Genomic DNA, 12,700 nt, shown 5'->3' on the forward strand with positions numbered 1-12,700 from the left:
CGGGGAGTTCTTCATACCTTGGGGAAGAGCCCTCCAGTGATACCTCTTCCTTGGGGCCGCTCGGTTGATGGTAGGCACCGAGAAGGCAAAACGCGGTGCGTCATCCGGATGTAAGGGAATTTGGAAGAAGCAATCCTTCAGATCAATAACTGCCAGATTCCAATTTCGGGGCAGCATGGCAGGGGATGGCATTCCTGGTTGGAGGGATCCCATGTCCTCTATAACGTTATTAATTTGGCGAAGATCGTGAAGGAGGCGCCAGCGCCTTCCGTCACTCTTTCGAATGACGAAGACGGGCGAGTTCCAGGGGGAATTCGTTTCCACGATATTACCCTTCTGTAACTGCTCCTCCACGAGCTCCTCGAGCGCCTTTAATTTCTCCTTGGATAGCGGCCACTGGTCAACCCACACTGGATTATCCGTTTTCCAATTCAGTTTGAGGATTGGGCGCTCCTCAGTGACCGCTAGGCAAAAAACCTGAGGGGGGTCTGGGATACTAATTGTGACCCCCCATTGGGACATGAGCTCCCTACCAAGCAGGGGCCGTTCATATTTGCAAACGAAAGGGCGCGTATATGCCAATTGCCCTTTCGGCCCCGTGAATTTCACCATGCGCGCTGATCTCTTAGCCGATTGAAAACCCCCTACTCCGGAGATATTCGCCGGCGCGTCCTCCAAGGCCCAATGTGACGGCCACTCCCGGGTGGGAATGACCGTGACATCCGCTCCTGTGTCAAAAAGAAGACCTTTATTAACGGACTCATCCCCAATGGACATCGTACATTGTATTATAGGTTTTTCTTCTGTGATCCGATGCACTGCGTTGACTGAAAGTGGCCTTTCCTCAGGGTAAACCTGATACTGATCTGGCCTGGTGTGTGGAATTGCCTGGGCCACTATTTGTCCCTTTGGGTGGAAAGCTGGGGGATGAGTGGAACGCAGCCAGACATTGAGGAACCTGGGGTCACCCTTATAGGTCCCCGGGTATACCTCAATGTCTTGCGGAGTGTATTTACAGTCCCCAACAACAATGAACTTACCTTTCCTTTGAAACGGCCAGTCCAGAAGGTCTTCGCAATCCACGCGAACTGGGTACCAGCTGGTATCTCTGAGGTGCGCACTGTGAGTGAGCCTCAACCTGTAAGGTTTACAAAATGGTGTTAACGTCAAGTCCGGGAAAGTTCCCTCCTGGGAAGGGTAAAGGAAATGCCAGTCCGAGATAGTTGTCTTGGTCCAGTGACCCCCAAAGGCGTTGACTGCCTTCTCTTCTGCACTGCCCACCCTGTTGGGGTCATCATGCCGGGTGGGCCCGCACTCCCTCCCTAGTTTTTTGAATTGTGTTGGGAGTCCTCCTGCTGCGGCCGAGGCTTTGCCAGCAAGTTATGCGGGCATTGGCTCACAAAATGCCCTTTTTCATGGCAGAGGTAGCACTCGACCCGTGCTCTGGCTGGGTTCGACGCTGCCAGCTTGCGAGCCTGTGGGCGACGAAGAGTCGCATCTTCCGCAGCATGCACCTGCCGAGTTCCCTGCTTGCTTGCGGTGGTCATATGTTGAAGCAGGAAAGGGACCTTTTGCTGGCAAACTTGCAGCATCACCTGTAGAGTCCGTGGGGGTTCTGGAGGGAGACTTAAAATCGCTTGTTTGCACACATTATTAGCATTAGCAAAAACAATCTCCTCCAAAATTCTCTTACGGGCGAGCCCGTCCGTTACTTGTATTTCTAAAGCCCTAGTCATCTTGTCCACGAAATCTACAAATGATTCTGTGTCCCCTTGCCTAATCTGGGTGAACGGCGGCAGGGGTGCACGAGGCTGCATCGTGAAAAAGGCTTTGCAGGCCAGGTCTTGCACCCTAGGCAAAACTGCTGGTGGAATGAGCAGTGCCTGAATTTGAGGGGACTCGAAGGAACCTTCTCCTCCCAGCAATTCAACAGTAAGGGGATTACCTCCCTCATCAATTGCTGGGAGTGGCAGGTGCGGCAGCTCTTCCCGCAGGGCTTGCCTAAACGCAGCAAGCCATAATTCAAATTCAGCCGGTGTCATCAGGCAAGAAAATAATTGCTTTAAGTCTGCAGGAAGGGTTGTTGCAGCTGCTAGGTCTGCCTGAAGGAGGCCGCGGAAGTACGGGCTCTCTCTCCCAAACTCTTTGTGCGCCTTACATAAATCTCGAATTATAGTTTGTGAAAATGGCTGCCAATTCGGTTTAGGTTCGCCACCCCCGCGAGCCTTTCGGTAGGTGACAGGCGCAGCTGAGAGATGCACTTCCTGGTTTCCATCGCTGTTGTCTTCCGGTTCCCTACCGTGGGAACCGGAAGAGGCAGCGTGGGAACTACCATTCCAAGATGGCCTCCTTCCGGGGTGGGGAGAAGTGCCTGGCTCCGCCCCTAGGGCGGGCCAGGGGGCAGGAGTGGGAGGAGTGTCAGCGTGGGAAAAGGGAGGGACCGAAGGCGGGGTTTGGGCGGCCACAAAGGGAGGAGACATCGGGTATGTGGGAGGAGCCATGGGTGGAGCAAGGGAGGGAACAGAGGGGGCGGGTGTGGGAGGGACCAAGGGGTAAAATGGGTTGGGCAGACAAAAGGGGTTGGGCGGGTATGAAGGGGTTGGGTCAAGGAAGGGATTGAATTTCGGGGGAGGGGGACGCGGGGGAGGGGTAGGAGAACGGCGCGAACGGGCGCCATCTTGTGTGTCGCAGGCGCCATCTTGTGGCTCCTGTGACGCAGCAAGATTAAATCTAACTTTTGGTCGACAACGTGGGGAGACAGGGGAAGGGCTGCGTCCCCGGGCCGCTTGTCCAGGGCGACCCGAGGATTCCTCAGCAGTCCGGACAAGACTGCTGAGGCTGGGGGACCGGGAGTTCTGGCGAGAGCCTGGGCTGGCAGACCTAAGGTCTGCGGCTCTCCTCAGAATTCCCTTCCGAGGAACACGGGGATTGGGAGAAGGGGAACGGGAAACTGGGGCGGGCGGTCGCGTTGGCTTTTCATGCAGGGGAGAGCTGTTAGCGATCGTTTTAAATTTGACAATCAAAAACATAAAATCTTGGGGACATTTATCCGAATTGGCCGCCTTTGTTTCGATCGCCTCCCAGTAACGGGGGTTCCTTACAAGCTCCTCAGACGTGTTACTGAACTGCACGGAAAGCCACCGCACCAGCCTTTTTAACGAACCGCGGGAGAACTGAACCTTGTTCTCCTCCAAAACTCTAACAAGAACATAATAAACTCCTTTCTGGGTGGTCGAAAGCGAGGCACCCATCTCGCCGGTGTTGAAAAACCACCCTCACCCAAGACCGGACCAACGAAATCTCAAACAGAAAACCGTAACTGCCGCAACTTAAAAACCGGGCAACCCTGCACTCGCTAAAGCCACCGATCCTCCCGGCGCGCGGCACACGCAACGTCCCCAAAAACCCGACTCTCCCCCAGCTCCGAGCCTCCCTCGAGAGCTGGCAGGAGCACTCGAACGAAACAAACCCGAACGAAAAGAACTAAAAACCGCCTGGGCACGACCAAACCGGGAGCGAAAACAAAAGCGTTAACCCCCCGGTCCTGCGCAGACTTCTCCTCGGAGCCCTCCCCCGTGGCTTGGAGAGGGGGTCCTGATCGCGTGCCCCCGACGGAGGGTACTTACCTGCGGTCTTGGGGAACCCTCAGCGCACAGAAGACTTCGCCGGGAGTGCTGCCGACGAAGCTGCCTCCTGGATCTGCGAGGAGCGCTCCTCCGAAGAGGCTGCTCGACTCGCAGCGGTGGGACCGCCCTGGATCTGAAACTCTTCGGTGCTCGCGCCTGGTGCAAGCACCGCCAATCCTCACGGGGACCACAAAGAGGGAAGACAAGAGCCTCCACGGAAACTCAAGGCTTCTCCTCAGGGTCCCATCTGGGGTGCCAGCCACCTGTCGCGGTGCCGCTACTAAGCCCCTTGGCTTCACCCCGAGCCAGCCCAGGCACCGGAGCAAGCGGAACCCGAGCTGCCCCTCAGCGGAACGAAGGGGTCAGCCCTGTGGGTTCTTGTCCCTGGGAGAGGCCGGAACGGCAGTAGGATAACTGAAGCGACGCGCTAAGAGCGAGAAAGGAGGATCCAGCCAGCCAGACAGAGGAACCACAACTTTAATCCAACATAGCACTGTCCAGACCGAAGTGGAACCAGGCTGAACTGGAACTGGATACCGAACAAAGAAATGCACCAGCTTATATGCTTTCGGGTTAGGGGAGGAGAAATGGGAGTCCCTCTTTGCGGCAACCAATGGAACCTTGACACTTGGGAGATAAGGGGAAGGGTTGCAAGCCTTGAACCAATTAGTGGATAGGGGAGGGATAACACAGTGGCGGGAAGAGGGGAAAAGGTAACATGTGACCAAGGGGAACTTATGAATTTCAATTAAGGGGGGGGTGTACAGAACATACAGCATTGTACAGAACATACAATATAGGACCCACCAGCCTTTCATCTTTTCCACATATCTAAATCCTTCCTACTTGGTAAACCACCCATATATCTTTCAACTTCTCTCTGCCTCAAAACCCTCTCTCCTATATCCTTCTTTTCCTTGTCACAGTCCTTCACAGCACCTGCTTGTTCCTGCTTACACTGTCCCAACTTTCTTTGTGGAGTCCAACTGAGGTTTAACATACTGAAATGGGGAAAGTCCAACCATCCACACCACCACACAAAACCAGCAAATCAGCATTGGAAGACTCATCGTATGTCTGGGCAAAAAATGATAAAATGGAAAAGAGGCTGTGGATTAGGGTTTTTCCTGTCAGATTTATTGCAAACAAGCTTTCAAAAAATATATTGCTGCTGGCAACAATAGCAAATGGCATTTTGTTTTGTTGTTAAACTGCTGTGTTGCAGTCAGTACAATGAACATTATTTTAAGCTTCCTTTCAGTGCACAATGTTTTTAACTCTGTGGTATATGATTACATGAGCAGGAATTGCATATCTCTGTGTGTGTTTGAAAGCAGGTGAGTCTGCTGTCGGGGTATGGTAGGCACAAATGACCTCTCTAACAAACCTAGGTTAAGTAGCAAAAATACCGTGGTCTTAACTGCAAAAGAGAGGTACCAAATTAGCTTCTATGCTTGTCAGTGTTGTGTAAGAGAAGTGGCCAGTTACCTTGTTCATCTGTCCTCAAAACAGAAATGGGAATAGCATAGTGCAATTCTCATTTTCTCTGCCAACATACCCTGGTTCTTAAGTTTCCAGTTCCTGAGTGTCAGTTTACAGCACAAACCTCCAAGTGTTCTCATCTCAAGTTCCCCAAATTTGAACTTCCATACTGCTAGAACACTCTTCCAGAGTCACTTTCCTCCCAAGATTCACAGTCACAGAAGGGACCTTGTCAGGGACCTCTAGAGTTCATCTTGTCCAACCTCCCATTCAAGCAAGGTCCCTCAGCGGGTTGTTCAGGACCATGTCCAGACAGCTTTTGAATATCACCAAATTTGGAATCTCTCTGGGCAATCTCTGCCAGTGCTTGGCCACCTTCACACTGAAAAAGTGTTTCCTGATGTTCAGAGGGAACCTCCTATGTTTCAGTTAATGTTCATTGTTTCTGGTCCTGCCACTGGACACCACTGAAAAAAAATCTGGTTCCATCTTCTTTGCACCCTTCTTTCAGGTATTTATACACATCAATTAAATCCTCCCTGAGCCTTCCCTTCCCAAACCTGAGCAATCTCATGTTTCTCAGCCTTTCCTTATATAAGCAATACTCCTGTCATTTAATCAGCTTCATCACTAGACTCTCTCCAGTACATCAGTCTCTCTCTCATGCTGGGGACTCCAGAACTGAACCCAAGACTTCAGGTGTGGCCTCAGCAGTGCTGAGGAGAGGGGAAGGATCAGCTTCCTTGACCTGCTGGCAACATTCCCCCTGCAGCCCAGGACACTGTTGGTCACTCTTACCCCGTGGACACATTGCTGGCTTATGTTCAACTTGTTGTTCACCAGACCCTCAGGTCCTTTCTTCACAGCTGTTTTCTATCTGGTCAGCTCCCAGCATGTACTGGTGCACACCCTTCTCACCACAGGGCTACATCCTCTTCCTCATCACAGTCCACACACTCACCTCCTTATCTTGTCTCACCTTTCAGCTTCTGCGTCTACATAGACCTCCCTCCTCCCCTTCACTCTCAGCCCCCATGCTCAGCCCACGTGTCTACTGTCTGCAGTTGCTCTGCAAATCTCTTTCTTTCTATTTTTATGTAGCTGACAATTCTTCCTTCCTCCCCCACCCCTGGACTCGGATTACTCTCCAGCATCCATTTGTCATTGATTCCACCTCCATTCCTGACTTTCCCCACAGGAAAAACAAAAGCTGGATCCAGGCTGCAGCTATCAGAAATCTGCCTGGATGTATTTAGAGGAAAGAAAAAGAGCAGCTGTCTGGGAATAAAAGGGATGATGTATGATAGCCCGTATTATATAAGCAGGCTTTTTTTTGTGAACTTATAATTATTGTCATCAAGGCAGAATCTGTACAAAACTGACTGGAACTCTTTCAATTAGAAATGAATGACAACACAAAGTTTAAAACACTCAGAGATTTAATATGATTTTATTGCTTTTGTCCTGTGTCTAGTTCTACAAATAATTATTAATGCACTTGGACAAAAGTGGGAAATGCTGCAGTATTTTTAACTAGCTTTTCTTTTAGTCTGAAACAAATCTTGTCAGTCCTTTAAGCAGGGCTAGCAGATACACTGTTACCTGCCTCTTTGCCAAATGAGCAAACCTTTCATTCCTGCAATTCACTTCTACTCCAGCAGTCTACCCAAGAATACTGTTTTTAGCATGAAAGCAAAGCATTCATGAAGGAAAGCCAAACTCTTCTAAAGTTTTGGATTCTTCAGTTTCATTACACACTCCAAAAAACACACATACTTTTCATTCAGCTGGTATGTTACTTCCATTTCAGTTTAAAAACAGGATGATTTTCCAGACAAAAATAATCTCTTAAGCCAATTGGCTTAAGAAGTTTGAAACACGGAACTCAGAAAAAGTATGTTGCATATGGTTGTGATTAGAAAAGAGCTTTTTCATCAAATTCTATTAAAACATGCAATGGTGGGCACAAAACTGTCAAGGATAAAACAGCCAAGGAAATTGCCCAGAAAACCAGTAAATTTCACAGAGCACTGCTGTCAGATCACAAGACTGTGAGCAAATTATATTATATAATGAAAGGGCTGTTTGAGTCTTTCTCTTTTTGTGTTTTTCTTCTCTTGTGCAGGCCTAAGGAATGCAAAAGGCAATATGGAAAGCAGATGAGAGAACAGGCAGGAACAGATATGACGACTTAGCAAATATCTGCAAATTGAAATCATAGCAAACCATCAGAGCAGAGTGAGAAAGAGGCAGTGACAGGGAAAAGGCTGAGGGACAAATACAACTACAGCTGAGGGCTGTAGTTGTATTTGTCGACTACAAGTGTGTCAACTACTACATAATTGTAGTTGACAAATAAATATGACTTAGGCTTATGTGGTGACTAGAACCAAGCAAGTGGATAAAATCAACAGCTGATATGCAGATGAGGAAAAAACAATAGAATTTGGGAAGGCTTAACAGAATAGAGAAAATAATACAGAGCTTGGGGTCTGGCTGCAGAGGCTGCAGAAGTAAGTCCAGAAGCAAGAGACCAAACAGAAATTAAAAATATGTAACTTTCCTCATGTAGTCACAGAAAAAAATTACTGACTCTTATAGGAGACGAAAGCTTCTTCATTAGATGAAAGTGCATTGAATGTTTTTGAAACATTTTACTTCATGTATGCTTATGCTTTTCTGTTCTTATTTTTAGATCGTCATTGAAAATGTTTGCAAGATGTTTCTTTGTCTTCCATGTTTTCATGTCTTCTTTATTAATGTAAACTCCACTGGAATGAGATCTTTCAATAATGAAAATACTGTTGCCTATTTGACATGAAGAAAATAATTATTGAAGCAAACTGGTTAAAGTATTTGATTCGTGCTAAATCAATAAGTAAACCAGATTACTTAAAAAATCTTTTGTTTTCTAGATACTCTCCATGTCTCTCACATCTATTTAACTTTATAACCATGGATGCAGACAGCTTTCCACTAAGAATGCCAGTCATCAATCTGGATGATGCTTTCTTCTTTTCCTACACTCTGTTTTTAAAATGGAAAGCATTATGACTGGGAAGAAGTAAACAATTCCAGTAATCATAGCCTCCTAAAATCTCACGTCACAAAATCAGTGCCAGTACCATCCACAAACATGGATAACCACCACAACGGCTGCACATGTGACCATTTTAAAATTTGAAGGTTTGTGTGTGTTTGGTGCCTGTGAAAATGAGCACTGATGGTGTTGGACAACTTCCATTTCTCAGCAGAAGGGTTGCGTGGCAGGAGATGGAGCACAGGAGCCGACAGTGACTGACCCATTCTTGGATGCTGCTTACCTGCTGCTCCCATCTTGCGAGCGAGACCACCTTCCAACTGAGGCTAGAAAGAAACAAGTCTCTCATTTTCACCAGTGTTGGCCATCTGAGTCTCTTCAGCTTCATATGGACATACCCGGAGCTGCTGTGGTGATCCAGAATCACTTAGCAACAATAGCAGAAGAACTCTGGAATATACAGCACCCCTTATGTATTCCCTTCACCACCACAGCAGTGTGCTTTGCTAGTGTGATAGTGGTTGAGAATGCATCCTGTATGCTTGAGGCTTGGGGGATTCCTGGAGGCAGACTTCCATAGGTGTTGATTTACAGTCACAGTATAATTTGGGCAAGGAAGGGACAAATCTTCAGCTCCTTCTGTCCTCTGCCCTCTTGCCTTGTGAGGAGACTGACTCCTCGGAGAGAGAAGATCTGTGCTTGTACAGAAGTCATCCTAGGGGCAATTGATTAGAGATCACCACTCCTTGTAGGTGGCATACAGCACAGAAGCTGAAAGGCAGAACTTAATCTAAACACACCCACAGCCTCTAAAGGCTTTGAAAACTAATCTGCTTCTTCCTCCTCAGAGAAAGGTTTAAGGGAAAGGTAATAAATTACAAAAAGATATAACAAATGGGGACAACATAACCTTTTTTAAGGTGATGCTTTTCTCAGCACATCTGTTTTGATATTCAGGTTCAGGAGCAACACTCAGCACATCTCTTTGCTGCCCGCTGCATTTTTTCACAATTACAGCGTTCTGCTGAAGAACTGCTGATGTATGTTTCATTTTCCCCATCACTTCTATGAGGACAAATTTGAAATATTCATTTGAATGTTAGGAGGTTAAAAAAAGAGTGAATTTGCTCTTTATCAATAAGCAGAATTGAAGGAAGCAGTCCCATAGCTTTTCATTCATCTTCTTCAACTCTGTCAGTTGTGATTCAAGATGTCATACCTAGCAACTGAAAAAACCCCTTACTTTAAAGTGTAAACAGTCTGGAATTCAAAAATATGATATAATGTGTCATGCTGTGAGGGATAAAAAAAGTCAATATATCTGGAAACCTAATGTTTTAAACTGTTTGACAAAATACTGAAGAAATATTTTAAAACTGGGTCATGAAACTTGACACTTGAATGCCAAAGTAGTTTAGTTTCTCTTTCTTCTGTTTCTTCTGTTTTACAATTTTGGATCATTTCTTGTTTCATATGAGATTTTTCTAATGCCTGTTCTATGGTCTGTATTACTGTGAAAGATGCTGGAAGAGTCCCACTGGTTTGCTCATTACTTAATTTATGCGCACTGTGTGGTGTGTCCTATTACAAAAATTGTTTTTCTGTTTCAAGGCAAGAGGGTCTCTCTTTGTTTTTTAGAGGCTGCCTTGCTCCAGACTGAGCAGAGACCTCCAGAGAGGAGGAAACACAGCTTCCCTCAGGGCTACCCAGCACAAAAAGTACAGGGAGGCTCCCATCTTATTGGGTAGGGCAAGACTTTCAACACCTCTGTGGAGAATGGAGAGGGAAAGAGGGGTAAAGTCTCTTCTCTGCAGCACAAGACAAGCTCAGGCCAAGCTTAAGAGCTGACTGCAAAGAAGAGGTGCCCTTAGAAATGCAGAAGTGGTTGTGCGTGGAGAGCTAGTGGAGAGGAGCTGGATGGCAAAACAGCAGGAAGGGCTTCCCCAGCACAGAGTGTCAGAGGGGAAGCTGGGTTCTGCGCCAGGCAACCAAGCAGAGCGGTGTCTAATGTTGTCCTCTAATGAAATCTGACTTAAAAGTTCAGAGGAATTTGACTTTTAGGTAACACCTTTATGGGAATGCTTCTACCTCAAATTGATTATCCATCATGGCTAATTTACTTTCTGCTCCTGGTGTGCATGCTCATGAAACCGCATCTGCATTATTGAGAGTATGATAGCAAAGTCAAAGGATTCAATGGATATGAAAACTGAGCATGTTGCAAACATAAATAAGGGCTGAAGATGTTTGATGCACTGCTGGCATTTTGTGCCTAGCCAGATGTAGCCATAAAGGGAATATTTGGGCAGAAGTACTATATTCACCATACTAAATTAAATCTGAATGCATTTTTCCTAAAAAATTAAATTGACTCGTCTTATTTTCTTTGCCAGAAAATCCTGAGGGACAGTTCTGCCTCTGAGAAGCTGAGCTCCCTGAATGGCAAGAAGGGAAGTCAGGCTAAATGGGTTCAGAAAGTGTAAACTATTTTATCAATGTAGAGGATGGAGGGAAGGCAGCAGTTGTAGGCAACAGGGAAACATGGTGCTGTGAAAGAAAGGATAGCCTTGATGTGTGTAAACACTCACAGATAAGAAGATGCTTGTATACGTGATCCTTGTAGAATCTCCCTCGCTGGACATACACAAGAACTGTCTGGATACCATCCTGTGCCATGTGCTCTGGGATGACCCTGCTTGAGCAGGGAGGGTTGGACAGATGACCAATGTTGTAGCTTCCAACCTGACCACTCTGTGATTTTTGTTCTGTGATTTGTACCTGCTGGCATGTCAAAAGGTGTGTGAATAGTGGAGGGGTGGCAGTGACGTAGTTACACATGTGTGCTTGGAGGACAGTGTGAAATTGCTCATTGCCATTGGTGACAGTTTCAATTAAGCTTTCCTGTGAGGTCAGGATAACTTAACCCCCCCCAGTTATGGAGTTCGGCACAAAGGATCCTGAAAAGGGATGTTCCTAGAGACTGTTGGAAAGCAAATCACTGCACGAATTAATCAAAACTGAAATAATGTAAAGAAAAATCATACTTTTGCAAGCATTTCTCCTATAGAGTACAGCCAAATATGCATTTTTCTGTCTTCTGACAGCACTACTGGTTTTGTCACAGAATTATTAGGGGGCAATGAAGTTAGGAACAAGGAACTAAGATGAAAAGCTGTGTATTACACTACCTCCTCCTTTAAGAATAGGAAATAAAATGTGATCTGACAGGACATTAGAAAATTGTCTGCAGAATCCGCAGACAATTAGTTACCACTAATATTTATATTCCTACCTAAAGGGACTCAGGGCTGAAATTCTTTATGCTACAATAATATTTTCTTTGCTTTAACTAAACATTTCTCTATAAGGTCAAGAACATTTTTTTTCCTGCCTATACTAACACTAAAGATGTCAATAAGACAGTTGCATATTCAAGGTTCCTTTCTCATTTTCTTTATGAAGATAGCAAAGGACTGAAGCATGGTAATTAAATATTTGGCATTAGACAAAGGTTAGGGAAAACGGGGACCTTTTGACAGACAAAGCAATCATCCCACAGGGACAATGAATTTTTTATTCAGAAGTGCACAGTTTTCTCATTTCTTTCTTTCTCTTGTTATTAAAAAATAGAGTTGCAGAGCCATAGAAGAATTTAATTTGAAAGGATCTCTGGAGGTGTCTAGATCCACTCTACCTTTGAGCAGAACTAAATGAAAAGCTACGTGAGGTTACTTAAAGCCTTACTCAGGTGACTTTTGAAACATTCTAAGGATGGCAACTGCAAAATCTTTCTGGATGACCTGACCATTACAAAGATGCAGCAATTCAGAAGAAGAAATACAGAAAAAATAAATCAATATTACATGAAATGGAATAAATACTAATTGCACACTAATATCACCACCACCACCATTTTATTATTTTTCTGATTCTTATTATTTAGCTAAGCATAATACTATTATGATATCTGAAAAAATTTGCAGATTAAAACTGAAGAAATGTTTTTATCTCTTTTAAACAAAATCAGATGTATTTGTGATTTAGCTTTTTCAAGACTTCAGCTCTGCCTGGAAGAGAATTTTCTTCATAGTAGCACAGATCCCAGTGACAGATGACCACTTTTTGAACAGTCTCAGCTTTTATAGATTTTTTTTTAGCCAAGTAGCCAGCTCATTTTCTTGCTGATGATCTTGATAGGCCATCATTTGTCCTTGCATGTGCTTATCATGTTAATTTTTTTCTGAACAAAGGGCAAAGTCTTCAGTCAGTTCCTTCCACCCTAGCCTATAAATAAAACACTTGTGCAGTTATCTAGAAAAAACTGACATTGTAACTTATTTTATTTTGATAACATGTATTACACCTTTTCTCTTTTTCCTGCAGTGATTTTATGATATTTGTCACCACAAAGACACAGATGAGAGGATACCATATGCCCGTGACAGATGGCTTCTCTCCTGTTTATTTGTAGAAGTCAAACACAACTCTTGAGGAGATCTTCCATTTTATAGATGATCAAGACAGGTTTTTCTCCTGTCAGAAAATCCTTTGC

The sequence above is a fragment of the Prinia subflava genome, chromosome 1 (assembly GCF_021018805.1).
Source record: "Prinia subflava isolate CZ2003 ecotype Zambia chromosome 1, Cam_Psub_1.2, whole genome shotgun sequence".
Taxonomy (NCBI): domain Eukaryota; kingdom Metazoa; phylum Chordata; class Aves; order Passeriformes; family Cisticolidae; genus Prinia; species Prinia subflava.